The sequence below is a fragment of the Drosophila gunungcola genome, unplaced genomic scaffold (assembly GCF_025200985.1).
Source record: "Drosophila gunungcola strain Sukarami unplaced genomic scaffold, Dgunungcola_SK_2 000025F, whole genome shotgun sequence".
NCBI classification, from domain to species: domain Eukaryota; kingdom Metazoa; phylum Arthropoda; class Insecta; order Diptera; family Drosophilidae; genus Drosophila; species Drosophila gunungcola.
Window position 1 is genome coordinate 284386 of NW_026453204.1, and position 22033 is coordinate 306418.

The window sequence follows — 22033 nt, forward strand, 5'->3', positions numbered from 1 at the left end:
CCAATTTCAATTAATAGAGTAAATGTTGACGGCCACTGCCGGAGTTTTATATTCAAGCCAATGTTCTTTATTGAATGTCAAAATTAAAACTGAAAACATATATGACTTTACGTAAGCTATGCGCGGCCGGCAAGCCGACCGCTCGTGCAGCAAAGTGCTGACACTAGCAAAATCAACATAACTCACCATACCAGGCACGGCCCCTAAAGATGTTTATGCTGATTTTGCAACTAAACACTAGGGTGATCCAATAATCACCCAAGATCTGTATCGACTTATGATTACTCCTTAACAGTGTTAACAACTCTCCCATTAGGAATATGACCGTCCTCGGTCATCTGGAATTTGTCAACGACTTGTTGGATCTCCCGTGCGTCTCGTCTCCTCCTCAGCATCATGATGAGTAAGAAGGAGCAGCCGATGAGAAGACTGGCTCCCAAGCCGGCCGCGAACCAGTGGTCGATAGTTCCAGCCGATTTTACTTCCTCCTTAAGCCCTTGGATAACCTCCAAGTTTTGGTTGTTAATTCTTTGGAGAAATGGCATGCTTAGTATGAGATCGTGGCCGATGATGTTGAGTAACGGGGATGCCGCCATGCCCGGAGTTTTTCTTATGGCTTCACGTAGGTTTGAGTATTTGGTGCCATTGATGAAAGCCTCTCGCTCGAACGTAATGAGGTGTGAGCCGTTGGTGGCTATTTCAGGGCCGTCATCAGTGCTGACTTTAGCTGGGCATTCGTTGATTATTATTACTCCGTCATCTATTAACGTGATGGGGCTTAGGTGGCTGGCTTGCGTCTCGCATAGTGCGGTACTCCCCGCGTGTAGGCCTCGAGCACAAGTATCATGGGTCGCCAGCTTGCAAAACGACGCGTAAGTTGTTGTTACTCAATCGGTGACTGCTAAGACGTCGCTATTGCATTCGGCTACTGTGTTCTCCTTTAATTGCAGGATGGTATGTTGGTGTGATACATGGAAGATCATGACTTTTTTACGAATAGTTTTAATCTTAGGGTATGCGATTAGCACATGGATTATACTATCGGACTGAAGGACTCTAATGTTTGACGCCTCTAGTAGGCTAATGATGGGGACTTCTGTGGGGTGCTCAACAAATACAGACTTCAAATCATTTTGATTAAAAATTGCTGGGTGAATCTCAATTATTAGAATTCTGTTTCTGTACCTCGTACAGGTGGGAAGTGTCAACTTTATTATTTTGTTTTGCCTTGATAATTGTATTAACGGCCTCTGTTAATTCATTAATTTTATTCTGCGTCTGCGTATTTATTATAGCCTGCCGGTTGTTTGACTTAATTAAACGTCACTCGGACACTTCTAGCATATCGAAGTCGGCCGCATCAGGTGTGCCCGCAATTACTTTGAGTGTGGTCCCTATGAAGTCTAGGCTCCTGGCCATCCTATGGTGTATTTTTAAAACAGACAATAAACTTCTAACATGTTCGGTATCGACGTCTATAAATTTTTTCATATGAGACTGTTGAAATAAATCGGACAACCTTGTAGTTTCTTCTACTATAATTGAAAATTCGGACAAATTACTTGAGTGTCGAAGCTAGTTTCTCTGTTCCCATACCAACGCAATTCCGCCCGTAATTGGGATATACTGAGCATGCGAATAATCCGTCACTCTAGCGTTAACTACAGTTAACGTTATCAATAAAATTTCCGCGATCCTGTAAGCATGCGAAAGGTTAAGTCTAATGTGTATAAAATGGAGTAAGTATGCTAAGGTGTAGTGTATATGGAAATAAGGTAAAAAACGTAAAAAGAGTTGAGGGGTATTTTTATCTAAGGTTGTCCTTATGGACCATCCTCCCTCTAATGAGGACAGACGTTCCCATGTCAGCTTGTACACGCTCTTCTGTGTACAGTGCGGTAAGTTTATTTCCTAACCTCTTGTTATTTTTGAGGTATACTTTTTCTCCTACCTCAAAAATTCTGTTTTGTCTAGTAGGGTTGCACCTATCTAGATTGGCCTGTTGTGCCTTTTCAATATTACTTATTATTGCCAATTTCTGTTCGGCATTAGCTGAGTGCAAGGCCTGCTTAGGTGGCAGTCTTGTCACTGAATGTATTGTCTTGTTGTATTCTACTGTGGCTCTCATAATAAGCTCAACGGTATCGTCAACCTTTTGGTCGATTTTCATGCACCTAGCTATCTCAGTTAGGGTACTGTGGAATCGCTCCACTTGCCCGTTTTAGCTGCTGTGTAGAGGGGGTGCATTAACAATGTCAATGTTATACTGATTTTTTAATAATGAGGTTATAGTCTCCAAGTTGAAATATGCCTCATTATTACAATATATTGTTTTAATGATTGGCAAAATATTTTTAAGTTGTAATATGGGGCTGCGCACATCGACTATGGCCCTAGAAAGTAATGGCTGTTCTACAGCGAACTTTAAAAATTTATCTACGCAGGTTAAAAAAAATCTCTTATCCGTAGAGTATATGTCTGGCATTCGCCAGCATATGAGGGGGTTGGTGTGATACCCAACTCTTGCTCCTTGGGGTGTCTGTTGTACTTCCCTTTGGTGCATGTCTTGCAGTTTACAACCACTTCGTTGACGAGTTTGGACATATTTGGAAAGTAGTAATCCTGAAGGACTTGTTTAACATTTTCCTGGGCTGCCCTGTGAGCGCGGTTGTGTTCGCAGATAATTATTTCTTTTTGTTCATTTGCATCCGTGATGTCATTCACGAATTGTTTGCAATGCAAGAACTTGGTTGCTGGGAATTCGGTCACCAAGGAATGTTGCATGCATTCTAGTGCGGAGAGGGCGCAGTAAATGGCGTTAACAACGTCTACGTTTACTACCTCTTTGACCAATCCGAACATCTAGTCCCTGTTATTGAATTGGATATTGTGTCGGTTTTTGGTCCCGAAAACTATGAAGTGTCGCCGTAAAGGCTGCTCTGCTTCCTCCAGGATTATTTGATTCCTGTAGCAGTTCAGGGGTTTATCGGTGGATTCGACCGTGTAGGTTAAGGAAAGTTCACTATGAATAGTGGCTACGTCAGAGTGGGACAAAGCGTCGGCCACAAAATTTTCTTTTCCGGGTTTGTAGAATACCTTGGCGTTATGTTCTTCGATCGTTTAAATTTGGCATTTGTATTTCGCTCCGATACAGCAAAAGTAAGAGGTTGATGGTGCGTAAAAATCCTGATCTCTTTTGTGCCGTATAGGTAGCTTTGTAGTTTTCGTATAGCCCAAACAATTGCCAATAATTCTCTTTCGTTGGTTGCGTAATTGAGCTCACAGTCTTTCAACGTACGAGATATCATTGTGATTGGCCTGCCTTTTTGGGACTGTACCGCACCGATACCGCTTGCTGAGGCATCGGTGGTCAAATCGAAAGGAAGTTTGAAATCTGGATACGTTAATATCACATCTTCTTATGACAAAATGTCTCGCAGGCGCTCGGACGCTCTGCGTTGGGACTCATCGAATTCGATAGCCACCTTTTTTGACACGTGTTTATTAACCGTGCCATTCTCTCCCTTAAGTATGGAGGTAAGTGTTCTGGCTATGGTATCAAAGTCCTTGACAAAACTTCTGTAGTAGCTAGCCAACACTAGAAAAGACCTGAGGCTGAACAAATTTTTTGGTTCGGTGTACTCCTGAATGGTTTTTACCTTTTCCGGGTCCGTTTTGATGTATCAATTAAACCTAAATATTCCACACTTTCTTTGAAGAATTAGGTTTTTTCCGGTGCCACTCTCATGTTGGCTTCGCACAGGCATTTAAGGACTGTGTCAATGTGTATAACGTGGTCGGCAGCGATTTTGGAGAAAATTATCACATCGTCTACATAGACGTAACAAATTTTCCCGATCTGTTCACGTAGTACGTCATCGATCGCTTTTGAAAGATGCTTCCCGCTTCCAAAGGGTACACGGCAAAATTCATACTTTCCTCTGTTTATGGAGAAAGCAGTTTTTTCACGGTCTTTTTCAGCCAGATAAATCTGGTGGTACCCCGATTTTAAGTCTAGGGTAGTAAAGAATTTTGCCTTTCCTAGGTTCGCTAGAATCATAGGAATACTTGGCATAGGGCAACGGTCGGCTATAGTTCGTTCATTCAGTTTCCTGAAATCGATCACCAGCCGTTTTTTCTTGTTGCCACCTAGAGGGCCGGATAATGCCACCCTTTAACAGCTGTTTGATTTCTGTATTAACGAAATCTGCTGCTCCGATGGGGTAAGGATATAGTTTGGAATATGCGGGTTCGCTAGTTTCTGTACAAATTGTGGCAATGATCGAGGTGTAAAAAGGCAGCGCCTCGTTAGAGTGCGAAAACACTTGTTTCCTCTTAAGGATCATTTTTTAAATGCAGCTTTCACTGAATTTGGGACTACTAAGTCATCGATATTTGTGAAGTTCACGTTATCGCATTCGTGGTATTTCAGTTTCTCAGATATGTTTCCATACCTGATTACACTGTTATGTAAATCTAATGCCGCTCCCGCCTGCGTTAGCAAGTCGAAACCTATTATGGCATCAAAAGTGTTGATAGTATAAAGTAAAAAAAATTGAGCCTTTAGGCAGAATATGCGCATAAAGCGTTTTTCTTTAATATTACTGGAGCCATGAATGGAACTCACAATGAATATGGAGTCGACAGGCATTATTATCAGCTCTTCTAAAGGCTTTACATAACTCTTTGCCGCTCCAGTGTCTATTAGGATTCTTATAGTTTTCCCCGCCAGCCCACGCTCAATGAAGGGCAAGCGGGACCTTCCTCTAAAAAATTGACAAGGTCGTTACCGTCAAATGAGTCACTGTCATCGTCAATTGCATTTAGTGCGGCTGTGGCCGCGTTTTCACAATCTTGAGTTCCTTCCGCGTTTGCAGTTTGCTCAACGTTGTTAACCCGCTGGCGCCTTTGGCCAGTCATTCTCTCCGAAGAGTTTGGTCTTTTCGGGTTCTGCAAATTCTGGTATTGAGTGTTGTTTCCCTGTTTAAAACCCGTTGGATGTCGGACTTTAGAAGATGATGGATCAATGTCCATAGGTTCCGGGGATTGATTTTGTTTACCCTGATCTACCCAGTTGTTTACGCCATGCATCGTTGTTCTGATACATGTTTGGCTTTTTAAAAAAAATGTGGATATTTTTCTGGTCCGCGGTTGGCACCAGGATTTTTCCCTTGTTTCTCGGGCGCTCGGTGCTGGCCCTTGTAAAAATCAGTATTCTAATTTCTTTGCTCAGCTACTTTGGCATATGTGGCCGCGAACATACTTCGTTCGATACTGGCCTCTGCCTCTCTAGCTAATACCAGTGCTGCTGGCAGGTCTTTTGGCTGTGCTGGAAATACAACAGCCCTTAGTGATTTTTTTTAGACCGGAAATGAATACGTGTAGGGCGTCAGCCCTAACTTCTGTATTGAGTAATAAAGCCCTTTCGTCGTCATGTGTCATGACAATTTTGATTGTAACGAGGGTCAATTTTTGTTCGACCTCATCGTAGTACTGCATAAGTGTTTTTTTCGCCCTGACAGACCGACTCAAGTCCCTGCCGTAATAGGCGCAAAGATGTTTTATCTGCGTAGGAGCAGTCTAATCTAGCTAGTATGGCTTTAAAAATAAGCACTGTATTATAAGGAACTAGCAGCGCGCGCGCTGGTCCCTTAATTTTGTTTCTAATAATAGTAACGGCTTGGTAATGCGCGGAACTGCCCTCATAAGACTCGAATAATTCGTAGGCATCGGTGGCGGATTGCCTCCATGCCACGTACTCATCTTGTATGCCAGTAAAATCTGGAATCGACTTCACTATATGTAATGGTATATCGCACTGTGGTGCTCCCGGTACTACCTTTACCCGCTGGTAAGATTATACCTCTGGCGCTTCTATACGCAAGCTCTGAAGTTGTTGGTTAACGGCGTTGATCTGACCCGCGAATTCGGCTCTGAGCCTCTGTTCTTGGCTAGTTAATGCGGCCTGAATTAACGCCTCTATTTGTGTCGCGTTCATGGTTTCCGCGTTACTTTCTTGTTGTGCCCGTGCTTGTTGATATCTACGGGTATCTCGGATTAATTCTTCTTCACTGTCACTGTCAAGTTCGCGTTTAGTTTCCCTATATGGGCCTGGAAAACTCATAAGGCGACTAATTTGTTGACACTAAACACACGTTATTGGGAGGCCGAATGTTTTAATTCGACATAAATAATTTTGTATATTATAATTTTATATTAATAACTGGGTGCTTGGCGTCCGAAGGAAAATTTTATTTAGGGATGGCCTATATTAATTCACTTTATTTGTAAGTCACCTTTACAATTGTAGGGATTTTTATTTATTTTTCCCTGTATGTGTATTTGAAGTTTGACTGTATTAATTTTGATCAGCCCACTTACATATTTTTGTGTCGTGGGTTCGGTATTAAAGTTGGGTGCCAATTATGTTTTAGTTGGGCAGCCACGCGCTGTCCCTCGCCGCTGTCCGTGAGGGTGAGGAGTTGCGATCCAGTTGCCACCGTGGCTGGTCCGGGGGAAGGGGTGATGACGTAATTGCCACCGTGGCTGGCTGCTCTAATGGATGAGCCGGGCGGTTGCCACTGGTTCTCTTCTTTCTTTTTATGAAGACTACTTTGGGAGTAACTGACTTTGTTGCTAACGGCCCTTAAGGCTCGATAACCAATTTCAATTAATAGAGTAAATGTTGACGGCCACTGCCGGAGTTTTATATTCAAGCCAATGTTCTTTATTGAATGTCAAAATTAAAAATGAAAACATATATGACTTTACGTAAGCTATGCGCGGCCGGCAAGCCGACCGCTCGTGCAGCAAAGTGCTGAAACTAGCAAAATCAACATAACTCACCATACCGTGCACGGCCAAGAACCAGGCACGGCCCCTAAAGATGTTTATGCTGATTTTGCAACTGTATCTGTATCGACTTATGATTACTCCTTAACAGTGTTAACAACTCTCCCCTTAGGAATATGACCGTCCTCCGTCATCTGGAATTTGTCAACGAGTTGTTGGATCTCCCGTGCGTCTCGTCTCCTCCTCAGCATCATGATGAGTAGGAAGGAGCAGCCGATGAGAAGACTGGCTCCCAAGCCGGCCGCGAACCAGTGGTCGATAGTTCCAGCCGATTTTACTTCCTCCTTAAGCCCTTGGATAACCTGCAAGTTTTGGTTGTTAATTCTTTGGAGAAATGGCATGCTTAGTATGGGATCGTGGCCGATGATGTTGAGTAACGGGGATGCCGCCATGCCCGGAGTTTTTCTTATGGCTTCACGTAGGTTTGAGTATTTGGTGCCATTGATGAAAGCCACTCGCTCGAACGTAATGAGGTGTGAGCCGTTGGTGGCTATTTCAGGGCCGTCATCAGTGCTGACTTTAGCTGGGCATTCGTTGATTATTATTACTCCGTCATCTATTAACGTAATGGGGCTTAGGTGGCTGGCTTGCGTCTCGCATAGTGCGGTACTCCCCGCGTGTAGGCCTCGAGCACAAGTATCATGGGTCGCCAGCTTGCAAAACGACGCGTAAGTTGTTGTTACGCAATCGGTGACTGCTAAGACGTCGCTATTGCATTCGACTACTGTGTTCACTTTAATTGCAGGATGGTTTGTTGGTGTGATACAGGGAAGATCATGACTTTTTTACAAATAGTTTTAATCTTAGGGTATGCGATTAGCACATGGATTATACTATCGGACTGAAGGACTCTAATGTTTGACGCCTCTAGTAGGCTAATGATGGGGACTTTGTGGGGTGACCAACAAATACAGACTTCAAATCATTTTGATTAAAAATTGATGGGCTTATGATGTTTGCTTTTGCAAGTGTGACTGTAAGCATTACGTTTTGAATCTCAGGTATTAGTATTCTGTTTCTGGCCAAAAGTACCTCGTATTTTTTCGTTTTGCCTTGATAATTTTATTAACGGCCTCTGTAAATTCATTAATTTTATTCTGCGTCTGCGTATTTATTATAGCCTGCCGGTTATTTGACTCAATTAAACGTGCCTCGGACACTTTTAGCATATCGAAGTCGGCCGCATCAGGTGTGCCCGCAATTACTTTGAGTGCGATGCCTAGGAAGTCTAGGCTCCTGGCCATCCTATGGTGTATTTTTAAAACAGACAATAAACTTCTAAAATGTTCGGTATCGACGTCTAACAATTTTTCATATGAGACGGTGGGAATAAATCGGACAACCTAGTAGTTTCTTCTACTATAATTGAAAATTCGAACAAATAACTTGAGTGTCGAAGAAAGTTTCTCTGTTCCCATACCAGGCGAAAGGTTAAATATATTTTGTATAAAATGTAGAAAGTATGCTAAGGTGTAGTGTATATGAAAATAAGGTAAAAAAGGTAAAAAGAGTTGAGGGGTATTTTTATCTAGGGTTGTCCTTGTGGACCACCCTCCCTCTAATGAGGACAGACGTTCCCATGTCTGCTTGTACACGCTCTTCTGTGTACAGTGGGGTAAGCGGTAATTTCTGTTCGGCATTAGCTGAGTGCAAGGCCTGCTTAGGTGGCAGTCTTGTCACTGAATGTATTGTCTTGTTATATTCTACTGTGGCTCTCATAATAAGCTCAACGGTATTGTCAACCTTTTGGTCGATTATACTTTTTGGGGCGGATACACTTCCTTCTACCTTTTACATACTTTTAAACTATTACAACAACTACATTTCTCTACGAGTAACCCTTTCTGTTTTTCAATTTATTTAAAAATATATCTCGATATATAGGTATGGTTTATTATTTCGGAATTAGAACTCGGTTTTAATTTATTAAAGTCAGACATTGGAACGGTCGAAAAATTCATCGGAAAACGGTCATAGCTTCATCATTTTAAAAAACATGTTATTTATGAAATAGCTACAAGGGTAAATACATTGCTTCCTTTATTGTGTTTTATACTTTTTCAGAGGGTATTATTATTTCAGTTAGAAGTTCGCAACGCAGTGAAGGAGACATTTCCGACCCTATAAACTATATATTTTCTTGATCAGCATCACTAGGAGAGTCGATCTAGCCATGTCCGTCTGCCCGTCCGCCCGCCCGTTTCTACGCAAACTAGACTCGCAGTTTAAAAGCTATCTGCATGAAACTTTCCCAAAATGTGTAAGCCAGATCGGATGACTATAGCATATAGCTCCCATATGAACAATCGGAAAAATAAATATAAACAAATTATAAATATGCTGTTTTGAAATTTTTTTTCGTTTAGAAATTGTTTAATACTTCAGAATTATGGTTTAAATTTTATCAAAGTCGTCCAACTATTCCTATCAAAAAGCTCCCATGGAAACAATAAAACAATAAATTTTTTATTTTGATTACATTTTCTATTTTGTAATTGTTTTCTTTCTTTTTGTAACAATTACCTTCGAGGACGATTTTAAATTTGTGGAAAATTAATTAACATCTCTCTCTCCAGCAACCACCTCCACGGGAAAATAAAAAAACCCCGACTGTCTATCAAAAGATTGATTTTTCTCCCTAATATATCCCTTCCTATGAACGGGAGCAGGGATTAATGCCTAAAAAATTAGTTTTATAATATTCTACGAGGTCATCGTCTATGACTTCCACTTCCTCCTCGGCTTCTGCAGGGTATGTGTTTTGGTTAGGTAGGTTATTACCTAACGCCAAATGGTTAAGTCTTTGTTGTTTTCGTCCTGTGTATCTAGCACTTCTTTTGCCTGGTCTTTTATTTATTAGTCCCTGATTATTGTTAGTGTTGGATTGCATATTTTATTTGTTTTGGGGTTGCATATGAAACGGACCACTTTGTTGCTTATGAGTGCATTGCCTAAAACGAGATGAGCCGTCGACGTCCATCCTGTCTGGGTGGCTGTCTTAATCTTTTATTGAAATGGGGGTTTTTATCCTCAAGGTTAAGTCTAGAATAATTTATTGCACTTCTTTCTCTGCTCTGTTTTTGACCGACCTTTGGATGTTGACTTGACTTCTTGGGATAGTGCTAGAACGGAAGGAAGATCTAAAGGTCTTTCCGAAAAAAGAACATCGCTTAGCGATATTCTGCTCTGTATTTTTTGTTCAATGAAACAGCTTCAACGTTGTCGTAGGTCATAATTGCTTGTTTATAAGCAGAATCCGTTTTTTCTCTACTCCGTCATGGTACTGAAGGAGAGTCAAATTTCCATAACAGAGCGTTGTAATCTCTTGCACTATTAAATATACCGATCGTTTGTCCGCATATGATAAATCTGGTCGGTTTGTTATAGCTTAAATTCAAAAAGAACCATATCAGCTGAACCTTTTATTTTTGTTCAAAGTATGCCTACAGCTTGGTAGTGTTTCGAACTACCATCGTAGTTTTCATACACTTTGTATGCGGTTTGCGCCGATTTCTTCCATGTGACGTTCGTCTCATTTTTCCCTCGAAGTCCGGCAGAGACCTCAAAATATCTGGGGGTCGCTACACGGTGTGCCGATATTTACATCAACTAAGCGTCTCTGAATGTCTTGTAATTTTTTTTGGAAACTTTGCTATTGCGTTGCGATTGCGGTCGAGATTGCGCTTTTTAAATGGGTTTTTAATTGATCATTTGTCATTGCCAAATTTAGATTGCTTTGACTCTTTTGCCACTTCTCCGCGCTTTTGAGCTTTTGGAAATATTCTAACAATTATTTTATGTCACAATCGCTCATATGATTTTTTGTCTGAACTGTTGCCTTATTATTGTCAGAGAACTCTTATATTACTTCACTTTCAATTTTTAAATATTTATACCCGTTAGTCGTAGAGTAAAAGGGTATATTGTATTCGTTGAATCGATCCAGCCATGTCCGTCTCTCTATCCGTCTGTCCGTCTGGCCGACTGTCCGTCTGTATGTCCGTCGAGATTTTGGAAACTATAAAAGCTAGAGATTTGGGATTTGGCATGCAGATTCTAGAGTTTCCTAAGGAGTTCCAAGTTTATTTCAAAACATATTTACTGTCACTCTGAGGCATTTTAGAAGGTTGGGGTTGATTGTTGTTTGTGCGTTTCGGTCATATCTGTCGGCAGTCCCAAAAATTTAAAATCGAGCTATTATTTTAGAAGTTATGGGGTTTATGAAGTTCTCTGCCGCCCCTCTGCCGCTGCCTAGCCACTGGTCGTCCGCTAATCTGCCGCTGCTAGCAGATGAGAGAGAGAAAAAGAAAGTGAGAGAGAGAGAAATACAGAACAGTTAGCAAGGGGTGGGGCTGCTGCACGCTCTCAGCTTCTAGTGTTGGCTATGCAGTTCGACAGATGGCGCCACCTAAACATCGATTGTTTTGTAGGGGAAATACTAAGGTTGAAGTTTGTTGGCTGAGTAACGGGTACCTAACAGTTGAGGACTCTACTATAGCGTTCTTTCCTGTTGAAAATTCAATTTTCTTTTATTTTTTAAATTTGCTGAAGTTTGACTATTTAATTTTATTTTAAATATTTCGTTTCGGGAAAAAATATCAGCGAACACTCAACTCTTTATTTAATAATAATATAATTAAATATTGCTTCTGCCTAATTCTTGTGGGATAAAGTCGGTTTAAAATTTTTAAAAATTAAACTATGCTGCTGCTGCTTATTCTTGGTTTGCCGTTTATGTGTAGTTTTATTTAAGCGTTTAAACTGATCGAGGGTATTACGAACGCGTTGGGTCGCAGTACTTTTGTTAGTAATTATCTATTAGACTATAACTGCCACGATTTATTTCCAAAAAAAATTAATTTTACATAAATATCACTTTTTATAATCACTATTTGTATTATAAAAAAACCAGCTTTTAGGACTTGTCGTTTTCGAGTTATCAATAGAAAACACTAAACCGAGAATGCGACAAAAATTGGAAGTCATTTTGACTTAATCTTGAACAAGGAAAGGAAGCAAACTTTGGCAAATCAAAGTTTATATAGCCTTGCAGCTATTGCAAAAGTAAAAAAACTTCCTTAAAACATATAAATTTCGATTTATATTAGTATCCGTTTAAGCCCCTTTAAGCTACGATGATTTTCCCCCAGTTATTTGATGGTTCCTAAGGCAGCTATATGATATTGTATCCCGATTGAAATCAAATTAAAAGCGTAATTCTGAATTCTAAAAATGTCCATTGATAAAGTAAAATCCGTATAAAATCGGTTTACCGGGGGATCGATGAAGTTAATATCTTGTTAGATTCGTGATTGTTCCATCTTCAAGATAAAGTGATAAAATTATTTTCGGTTTTCAGGCGTCTCATTTTTAAGAATTAATTTATGTTTTCGGAACTTCTGTTTTAGCAATTTGTTCAAACTTTGTCGAGCTCTAGCGTCTATATTAGGAAACCTATCCTTATAACCTGTATCAGAAAGTTGAAGAATGATATATTTCTAGTAAAAGAAGCTGTCGGTGGAGATAAAAATGAAGTTGGCATAAAACAGGGGTAAAACGTTTTTTACACCTTAAAAAATGGTAACATATCATGGTATCATTTCATCGATATATATTTTTGTAAGCCAGTGTAATCTATAATCTTCGTAATGACATGCTGATTTAAGTGAAGAAGTAACGTTCAAATTTTCAGAAGGATCGGTTCAGTAGATTTTGATTTCTGAAAAGACGTTTTCGGGAAAATCGACTCAAAGTTTTTTAGTTTACGCTGTAACTTCGTAAGTTTTAGTCGGATTTTTACAGAACATTCCCAACACATTGTCGATTCAGAAAAAAAAATTAACAGTCAATGCTATTCTATGTATTTAAACTGGCGTAAACCGAAATTGAAACTTAAAAACAAAAACCTTACAAAAGATACAAGAGGACGGGAGAGCCATCTGATTTTTCGAAATACGTCGTTGCTCAATCGAATTTTAATGTTCTTCACAGTCAATTCTACTCTATGTAAGTGAACTAAACCGAACCTGGGTTCGATCCTAAACAGGTTCGCCACAGTGGCACCACATTCGGCCATACACTAAACCCGTATAAGAATACAAATGTTAGAAATCAAATAGCTATTATTAGCCAACATTTTAAAAAATTAAATAAAACAAGAATGAAAGCAAACAGCTATTGCAAAACTAAATATTCTTGAAAACATTAAAATTACGATTTACTTGCGTATATGTTTAAAAACATTGAAGCTGTGATGATTTGCAGCTTAATTATTCGATAGTTCCTATGGCAACTATATGACATCGTTTGCCGATTTTAATAAAATTAAAAGCGTAATTCTGAACTATCAAATTATTAATAAGTTTAAAAGAATTAAAAAAAAAATTACAAAATAGAAAATTTACATTAAAAAAATATTGCTTATATATTTTTATTGTTTCCATTGGAGCTATATGATATAGTCGTCCGATTTTGATGAAATTTAAACCGTTATTCCGAAATATTGAAACATTACTATTTCTCGAAGAACATAAAAAAATTTATAAACCAAATTTATAATATTTTTTTAAATTTATTTTTTTGATTGTTCCTATGGGAGCTATATGATATACCCGTCCGATTTTGATGAAATTTAAACCGTTATTCTGAAATATTTAACCATTACGATATGTCGAAGAACAAAAAAAATTTAAAAACAGCAGACCTATGATTTATTTCAATTTATTTTTGCAATTGTTCCTAGGGGAGCTATATGCTATAGTCGTCCGATTCGGCCTTCCGACTTATGTTCTACCTGCAATAGAAAGACGACTTATGGGAAAGTTACATGCAGATAGATTTAAAACTGAGAGACTAGTTTGCGTAGAAACGACCCTCTGCAAGGGTATAAAAAAGCACTATGCTCATTTTTAACGCAACTAAAACATTCTTCCTATTAACGAACTTTACGACGTTTGACTTGACTTAGTAAAAAAACTGATATCGTTCTTGACCTAAACAATAAATCTAATAACCAACAGCGGTTCGGCGGAAATTAAATTTATAAAATGTGCTTACTTTAATTTTACGAATGTTGAGGATAAAGAAGTACCCCTGGAAATGATGAGCAAATTTCAGTCAATGTTAGGATATTGCAAAGCCGAACGAGGCTGGCTTACAAAACTGATATTATTGGTACTATCCGGACAGAGAACGAAGATCCAATATATTCAAAATTATACCCAACCCAATGCCAGTCTTGTAAATACGGAAACAAAAGCTATGTTATGAGACGTCATAATCCGACAATCTCGGTCACCATATAACAACCTTGATTATGTTAGGTTAGGTTAGCCCGGACGGCGCCCAGAAGGGGCCAATATGGCCCTTAGCTCTCCGGACGTTTGAGTATGAACCTAGCAAATGGTACGAGGTGTGTCGAAGTCGTTGAGGATCGAGAAGCTTTTGGCGAGTTCTCCCGGCTTCCTTCTGGAGGTTTCTTCCAGCGATGCCAGTTTCGGGGAGCCCAGGTATCATCTCCTTGCCCTTGAGAGGGCTGGACAGTTACAGATAAGATGTTCCCAGGACTCCCAGCGTCATTGCATTTCCTGCCACTGCCATTGTTGGTAATGCCTAGTTTGACTGCGGGCGTCGCGGTTAGACAGTGACCTGTGAGAATTCCCACTAGTAACCTGCAGTCCTGCCGTGGTAGGTGCAGTGCATAGCGACTTAGTTTCTCATTGCGCTCCTTGCACGTGATTCTTGAGTTTTTGCAGGATTTGGTTCTTCTCCACCTGCTTTTGGTTAGCGCCTCTGCCAGTTTTTCCAGAGCGCTTTGGTGCGTTTTTAGGGAGATGGGAACGCTCTCTACTCTTTCATGTGCCAGCATTACGCCGTCCTTTGCTAGTACGTCCGCGGTCTTGTTGCCATCAATGCCTTGGTGACTGGGAACCTAGTAGATCCGCATTATCTTAGTAGTGCTGAAGGTATTAAGTGCTTCCCTGCTCGCCAGTTCATTTCTAATTCATATTCTCTGAAATTGCTTATTTGTAGTGATAGGTCCTGGTTCCACCATAGTGGTTTGTTCTTCTTCCTTATTCTCGAGATCGGCAGGATGCGTGATACCCATCTAGTAATTCCTTGGATAGAGTCCCTAGGGACGCTTCTATATGTCCGGCGGTTGTTACTGTGCCCGGGTGCGCTGCGAGGTGTGCACCTCCCCAACGTTTGCTATCTCTATGCTAGTTGATAATATAAATTCAAAGAGTGACTTACCTCTTTCGTTGATGTCAGGGCTTCCCCACACGTTACGGTGTGCGTTGACTTCTGTGCCCACGAGAAGTTGCTGGTCTTTCGGGCTGCTTCTATTAAGCTTCTAAGTTCCTCGGGTGGTGCTGGTCTGTCGTGAACCATATAGCAGGAGGCTACCAGAAGGCGTCTCTCCTCGCTCTCTAACATCATGACAGTTAGGTCATCAGAGCTGTAATGGAACATAAGGTTAGCGTGGATACCTCTCCGCACCAGGATGGTGGTCTTGTTCCTGCTTACCGGTGGTGAGTAGAGTGGGTTGTAATTTGAGGACTTCAGTCCGGTCACTGTGCGATCCATGGCTCCTGAACCAATGCTAAGTCGACGTATTCCTGCTAGATTGAGCTGCAGCACCATCTGCGTCATGGGCACCTGGCTCACCTCCACACGACGGGTTGAGTATTACTCACCGTCCTCTTCATCGTCCGAGTCTACCAGCTTCAGGTCCTGGGTAGCCTCCATCACACTGTCAAGGCCCAGGTCCTTCTCCACCTCGCCTGCCTGCAGTGTTTGGTCGTCCTTATCCCCGGGTTGGCGCTTTTTGAGGCACAGGTAGACGCCATCTTCCCGTACCTGGGTAAAGAAGGTTGTATCAGCTAACTGGCTACTTTCCGTCATCCATGGGACCATTGATAATGCTCTGAGTCTCGTGTTGTGTTCTGATGTTACTTCGATGTACTTTCGCAATACATTTCATGATAAGTCTTCCTCCTATTCTCATTATAACGATTCCTGATGTAGTTTCCTGTAAAAAAGATGTTAGCGTTTGCAAACTTGGCTGCAGAGGCTTTCTTTTCTTAACGCAAGATTTTCAGACGAATACACGTTCCTTTGAATGTGAGATATAATTTTCCAAAATGTCTGTTCCATTTCGCGCGCAGGTATGTGTGTGACGTCCTTTCCTTTTAAGTGTTTAGCTGCTGAAACGTTGTTGATAGCTCCGTAGACATAAGCGAGAATTCAAACTATTTTTATGTATGATGAACTGGTGTCGATAATGGACTCTAAAATAGACTCTTTGGCACTGGCGCATTGCAGTACAACTCGAATTCGCACTTCTATCGGTTCTGGAAGAGCTCAACTAAGAACAGGCCATTTTTCCTTTGGTTCTCTCAAGAACGCTGGTCCAGTATACCACATATTGGTCCAAAAATCCTCGGTTCGACATCCTCGTGATATGATATCTTCCGGGTTTTTTGCGGAAGGGACGTGTTTCCACATAATGTCGTCGTTGTTCTCTTGTAGCTCGGAAATTCGGTTAGCTACAAAACATTGTAATTGTGAAGAATGCATTGTCATCCAACGAAGGACGATAGTTGAGTCCGTCCAGAAGTATACAGTTGAGAGATAAGGTTTTAGCAATCCTGCAATTTTTCGCCACGTTCTCGGTGATTTCGGTCCACATGGCGATTTCGGTCCAGTGGAGCATTGGATACAACACTAGGATGGAACACAAACACATCGGCGTTTGGTTTTCATGCTACTCCAAGGGTCCTTGTGAATTCTTGATCATTGCGTTCTATGAATATTTAATCTTGAGATCTTTCGACTTTGTCCTTTGAATTGCTGCTAAACTTTGCGAGTTGTAATCTTGGTGAACTGTTCCTTTAAGGTATCTGCGGCAGTTAATACATCGTTAATACATAATTTAACTTGAAAGTATTTATTTCGTTAGTTAGTTAGTTAGTTAGTTAGTTGAATCTCCACTCCTTGTATTGTTGGACCTACCAAAAGAATATTGTTGAGCGACTTTTCAGAGGTGGTTTTGGCAGATGCGTCAGAAACCACGTGCAGTTTTGTTGAAAGGCTCTCCCGTAAGACGCAGTGATGCGGAATGTAAAAGTGTGGCTTAGCACGATCCACGCTTTCAGTTTGTGACCTAGTGCGAGATATTCTTCCATTAAATTTACATATGACTGTTTTAGTTGGGAATTTTTGTTGAGTCTCCTTTCCAACAACATGAACCTTTTAAGAGCCTGATCGCATGAATTTCCTAGTTCATCAGGGATGTCCTTGAATGGAAGTCTGACTTGTATTCGACCCTCCTCTTGAATTCAGACTGTTTGTCGCATTGTTTCTCTTGTTCAGTGAGAATGCCTTTGCCCATTTTACACTCTTTGATTTCCCAAAATTGGTTTCCGAGTTTGTAGACTGAGGCCTTTTTTTGCTATGTTGCAATCTACAATCCAACCAAACGCTGTGTTTACTAAACTTGGTAAGTTTTCTCTTAGACTAATCTTTCCTTCTCGAATCGCTTCAAGGAAACCTTCCGAGTTGATAAGATGATCGATTTTGGACGAAACGTGAAATTTAAGGTCTGCTAGTATCAAGCCTTTTGGTAATTTCCAGTTTGGCACGTAAACTGATTCTTCAGGCTGTTTCTCACAAAGATTTTTGATTGTTACGAACGTTGAAGACCATTCAAATGGACAGGTGCGCAATTTTATAGTTGCAAACACGGTATAATGAATCTTTGGTCTGACTTCAGCGATTCCACTAACTTCTTGTTGTACATGAGCCTGTCAAGTTGAAAACGCTTTGATGTTTCCTCGGTTATGAAATTAACTTCGGAACAGGAGTCTAATAAAGTGCGAACTGGATGGAATTGCCCGAATTTGTACCTGACTAAGACGACTGCTGTCGGAGTAATGCCCCTTTTTACAGTGCGAGCTATTAGGGTGACATTATTGTGTGGCTTTGGATCGTGTCTTGCTAAACTTTGAAGATTCGCTTGATTCGTGACTTGCCTCTCGATATGATTCATGTTTGATGCTGATATACGCTCTGGTTGGAGTTGGTGCAGTAGTGTATGATGTGAACTGCGACAGATTTTGCATCTAGACTTAGATCGGCAGTTCTTGATCTGATTAGAATTTCGAAGACAATAAAAGCAAACGTTTGCTTTCTTGGCCAACTCATGTCGTTGTTGAATTGCTAAGTCTGCAAATACTTAGCAGGTGCTGATGAAGTGTGCGCTTGAATTACAATAAAAACAATCAACGTTCGTGGTAACGAACGAATTTTGAGATATTTGTGTTTTAGACTTGAGTTTTTGATCCCTTTGATCGGACTTCCTAACGTCACCGTTTTGACTTTCGAGAACCTGACATCTACGATTTATAGCCTTGCAACACTTTGTTTGGCTGTCGACCTTTGATAAAATCACATGAATCATTACGTTACACTCCCCAATGACAGTAGAGAGCCGCGAATGGCTGAAGCTTTGACGACGAGATGCTGTAATTGTGAGGGATCTGGCTTCGCTAGAGTTGGAAGCGCGAATAAACTAGAGATGCAGTCCAGAAATATGAGCACGTCGTTGTCGTACCTTGACATCAATCGCTCTAAAGCCTTTGGATAGTTATCTTCCGAAATCTGAAATGCCTGAACTTCTTCCAGCGATGGCCCAGATAAGCAGCCAAGTAAATAATTAAACTGATTAACCGCTTAAACTGGGAGTATTTGCCATCAAAGCTGGGAAGCTTCTGGTTTGGCAACCTGGTATGGTGAGATCCAGCCAACGTTGTTTCAAAGACGCATGGATCTGCAGGGCCTTGACGTGGTCTTGACTGTATAAGTGATATGATGCTAACTCTAGCTGCTATGAAACGTTCATCTATTTCTGCCTGATTGTTATCAGTTCCTTAGAGATTCAATTTGAGTTTGAATATGTCACAACTGTCGATAATGCGATTCTAGAATTTGCAGCCTACACTCGAGAACTGTAATCTCTTCACTGGCTCCATCAGCTATGACTTTTCTATGTATGTTTTCTATATGGCGTTCGAGGGTGCTTCTTTGTGTTCAAAGATGTGTTAGTTTTGCCTCGCCGGCAGCGAAATTAGGTTCTTCTTTATTCCGCATGCCTTATATTGCCGTAACCGACGCAGAATATGTGTTTTATAACGATAAGCTCGGTAACGCCGAGTATACAGGATTTTCTTTAATATGATCAAGAATGTATACTTGGGATTTGATGTTTACAAATGCGTATGCGTGAGATGGTCTGTGTGATGTTGATTGGGGTGAAATGCTGATATCTACTCCACAAGCTACAGGGTCAATGATAAGTTTAGAGATGGTTTGCGATGATTGCTTTCCTCAGCTGGCGATGCCGTTGATGCTCTCCTGTTTTCCGAATGTTCTCGGCCACGCTGGATTTGGAGGTTAGGATGAGCCCTCTATATGTTTCCGTGATTATGTCGATGAATGTACCACCTTTGATATGGTGCGAGTACTCCACTCGAGCTAGAAGACTGTTTAGCTTCTCCGCTTGTGGCCAACTGTTCTGACCAAAGTTCCCACGCTGGGTTTCGGGTTAGGGTGAGCCCAGTGTATGTGTCTGTGTTGATGTCGATGGCAGGACCACATTTGTGTTGGTGCGAGTACTCCACTCGAGCTGAAAGCTTATTTAGCTTATTCACATACAACTGCACCCATAACCTGCACGTAATTAATGATCAGAGACTCATGCAAACAAATGACGCTGGAATGACGAAATTGAACGAAAACTTCTCCTTATTCCTAGTCCTGTTACGGTCGCCATTAATGTAGCAGCTAACTTCGAACTTTCCGTCATTAATGGGACAATTTATAATGCTCTTCGCTGTATTTTCGCAGTACATGTGTTTTATTTAATTTTCAAGTTGTTAAGTTGTGTTGTTAGCGTAATAGAATAAACCAAAGAAAACATTAGATATGGCTTAAGTTTACAGAATGTTATGCATGGCGCAGTGTTGGTAAAATGTTAAATGCAACCGTAAGTGGTTGCTACATAATTTCAGTTACGTTAATTCCAAATTCAAAACTTATAATTGTAACAATAGATCTCCTCGGACAAAAGTCCTTTGCCTTTTTGATTATTTTGAGGACTCTGGCCATATTCGTTGCGTCGTGGGCTTGCGATGTGCAGTATTTTCCAATATGCCTTTGGAATTTTTGGGTTCTACCTTTGAAGCAGCTTCAGCAACCGGTTTCCTTGGATCGCGACAGGGAAGAAAACTTTCGTCCTTGAATTGGACCGGATTACCTACCTGTCGACCGCCTCCAGCTTGGCCCCTCCCACAAATCTTCCATTTGTCAGACCGTTTGCGTCAGCCACTTCAAGGTCGGATCGTCGTTGCACCCTGCACCCTGCACCATCAAATGTGGGCATGAACATGGGCGCTGGGCTCTTCCTCCATCCGCGCAAAGAGGGATTCGACCAGCCGTGCGTGCACCGTCTTCGGTCAATAAGGGCGGATCAAATGTCGTTTGGACACCTCACTAACCTTCGCCTTCTGCGTTTTCTGCTTCGGTAGTTTCCACGGGGGGTCAGCCTCCTTGGGGCTGCGTTAGCGCTTGCTCACCAGTGCATCCTTAGTGGTGCTCTCGGCTGAGTGTTGCCTTTTGCTGGCCGGCATCTCCTCCACCTTATTAGCGAATCCGCTCGTCGATGCCATTTGAGGCAGTTTGGCGTAGTTTAGCCTGCCTTGCTCAACCTTCGGCTCGGCCCAGGCCAGCTTCAACTTCTCCTCCTGGGAGAGGTCTGCCTTGTTCTTATACCTGCTCTTGATCTTCTGGGCCGCCTTATACTGGGCATTATCCTTCACCCCCTCGCTGAAACGCCTCGACCCGTCCCTGCGCAGGGAGCTGGTGCCTGGTTCGGTCGGGCGGAAAAGGTTATCTTTGCTCAGGCAAAGCAAGCAGTAGCTTTGCAACGTCATATCAGAGGTGTGACCGCTAGAGACACGCAGAGGGTGTTGCTCCTCCCCGTGCCCGCCGCTGGCAGCAGTCACGCTTCCCACCGACTTTTGGGCTGATGGGTAATCGCTGATATAGAGAGACAGAACAAAGAAACTGTTAGCGGGGGTGGGGGTGCTGCACGCTCTTTGCTTCTATTGCTGACTGTGCAGTTCGACAGATGGCCTGTTTTGTGGGCGAATATTTAGGGTATTTAACGGGTATCTAATAGTCGGGAAACTCGACTTAAGTGTTCTGTCTTGTTTTAATATATTTTTGTTAATGCTCGTTCCGACTGTATGTTGGAGGTTTGCCAAATCTAAGAAAAACGGTTCTTCAGTCCCCTCTGCTATGGTTCTTAGAAATTTAACTGATATAGAAACTTAAAATTAATTTGTTTACAATATTAGTAAATATATTTTCTTTGACTGTTGAAGATGGGAATATTCACTCGGCTAATCAAGTCTTTGATGATCCTTACATCCTTGACTGTGATGGAATTCCTGCTTATATCCTCAAACACTGCCTTGAAGAGTAATGTGTACCTTTGAACAATTTTTTTTTTATTTTTCACGTGCGGGTTGACAATCTGCCTATAGGTGGGAGGTCACATCCGTGACTCAAATTATAATTTTAAACCACGCCAGGTTTGTGGCAGTTTCAGAAACTACTATTTCGCCAAAGCTTTCTATTAAGTTTGCGACTGCGCGCTGTTGTCAAAACTTTCTTATTTTGCATGCATTTTAAACTTGTAAGCATTAGTAAACTTTAGAAAACATTATTGAATTTTTTCCGGAACCATGTTTGCCAACATCTGGCCTTTCGCAAGGGATTCCTGAGGGACTGTCTGGGAACCGGTCACCCTATACGTTTATTTTGTTTATCTTATATTATAATTGTGTTATATCCACACATAACCTGATATGCGCATGAAGCGCAGCCTAATTCAAATGTATATGTGAGAGCTTTGACCAACTGCATTGTCTTAGTCACTACTTTTCCATTCATCTAAAAACGGTAACATGTTTATGAACTAATTTAGACTATTCTTCGATGACTCTGCCTATTTGTGTATTACTCAGTCCCATTTTTGCTACCAACGCAAACACAGCGCAGCGCGCGTTTCGACCCATTTCATTTGGAATGTTCGGTGATTGTGTTACGTCGGTGTATT

The 22033-nt window shown here is 41.2% G+C and overlaps 1 protein-coding gene across 2 annotated transcripts in view; it reads left to right on the plus strand.

Annotated features, from left to right (window-relative positions):
• Positions 1 to 22033, plus strand: part of LOC128263888 (transcriptional regulator ATRX-like) — a 449251-nt gene that overhangs the window by 128987 nt on the left and 298231 nt on the right. The gene's annotated exons all lie outside the window — the stretch shown is intronic.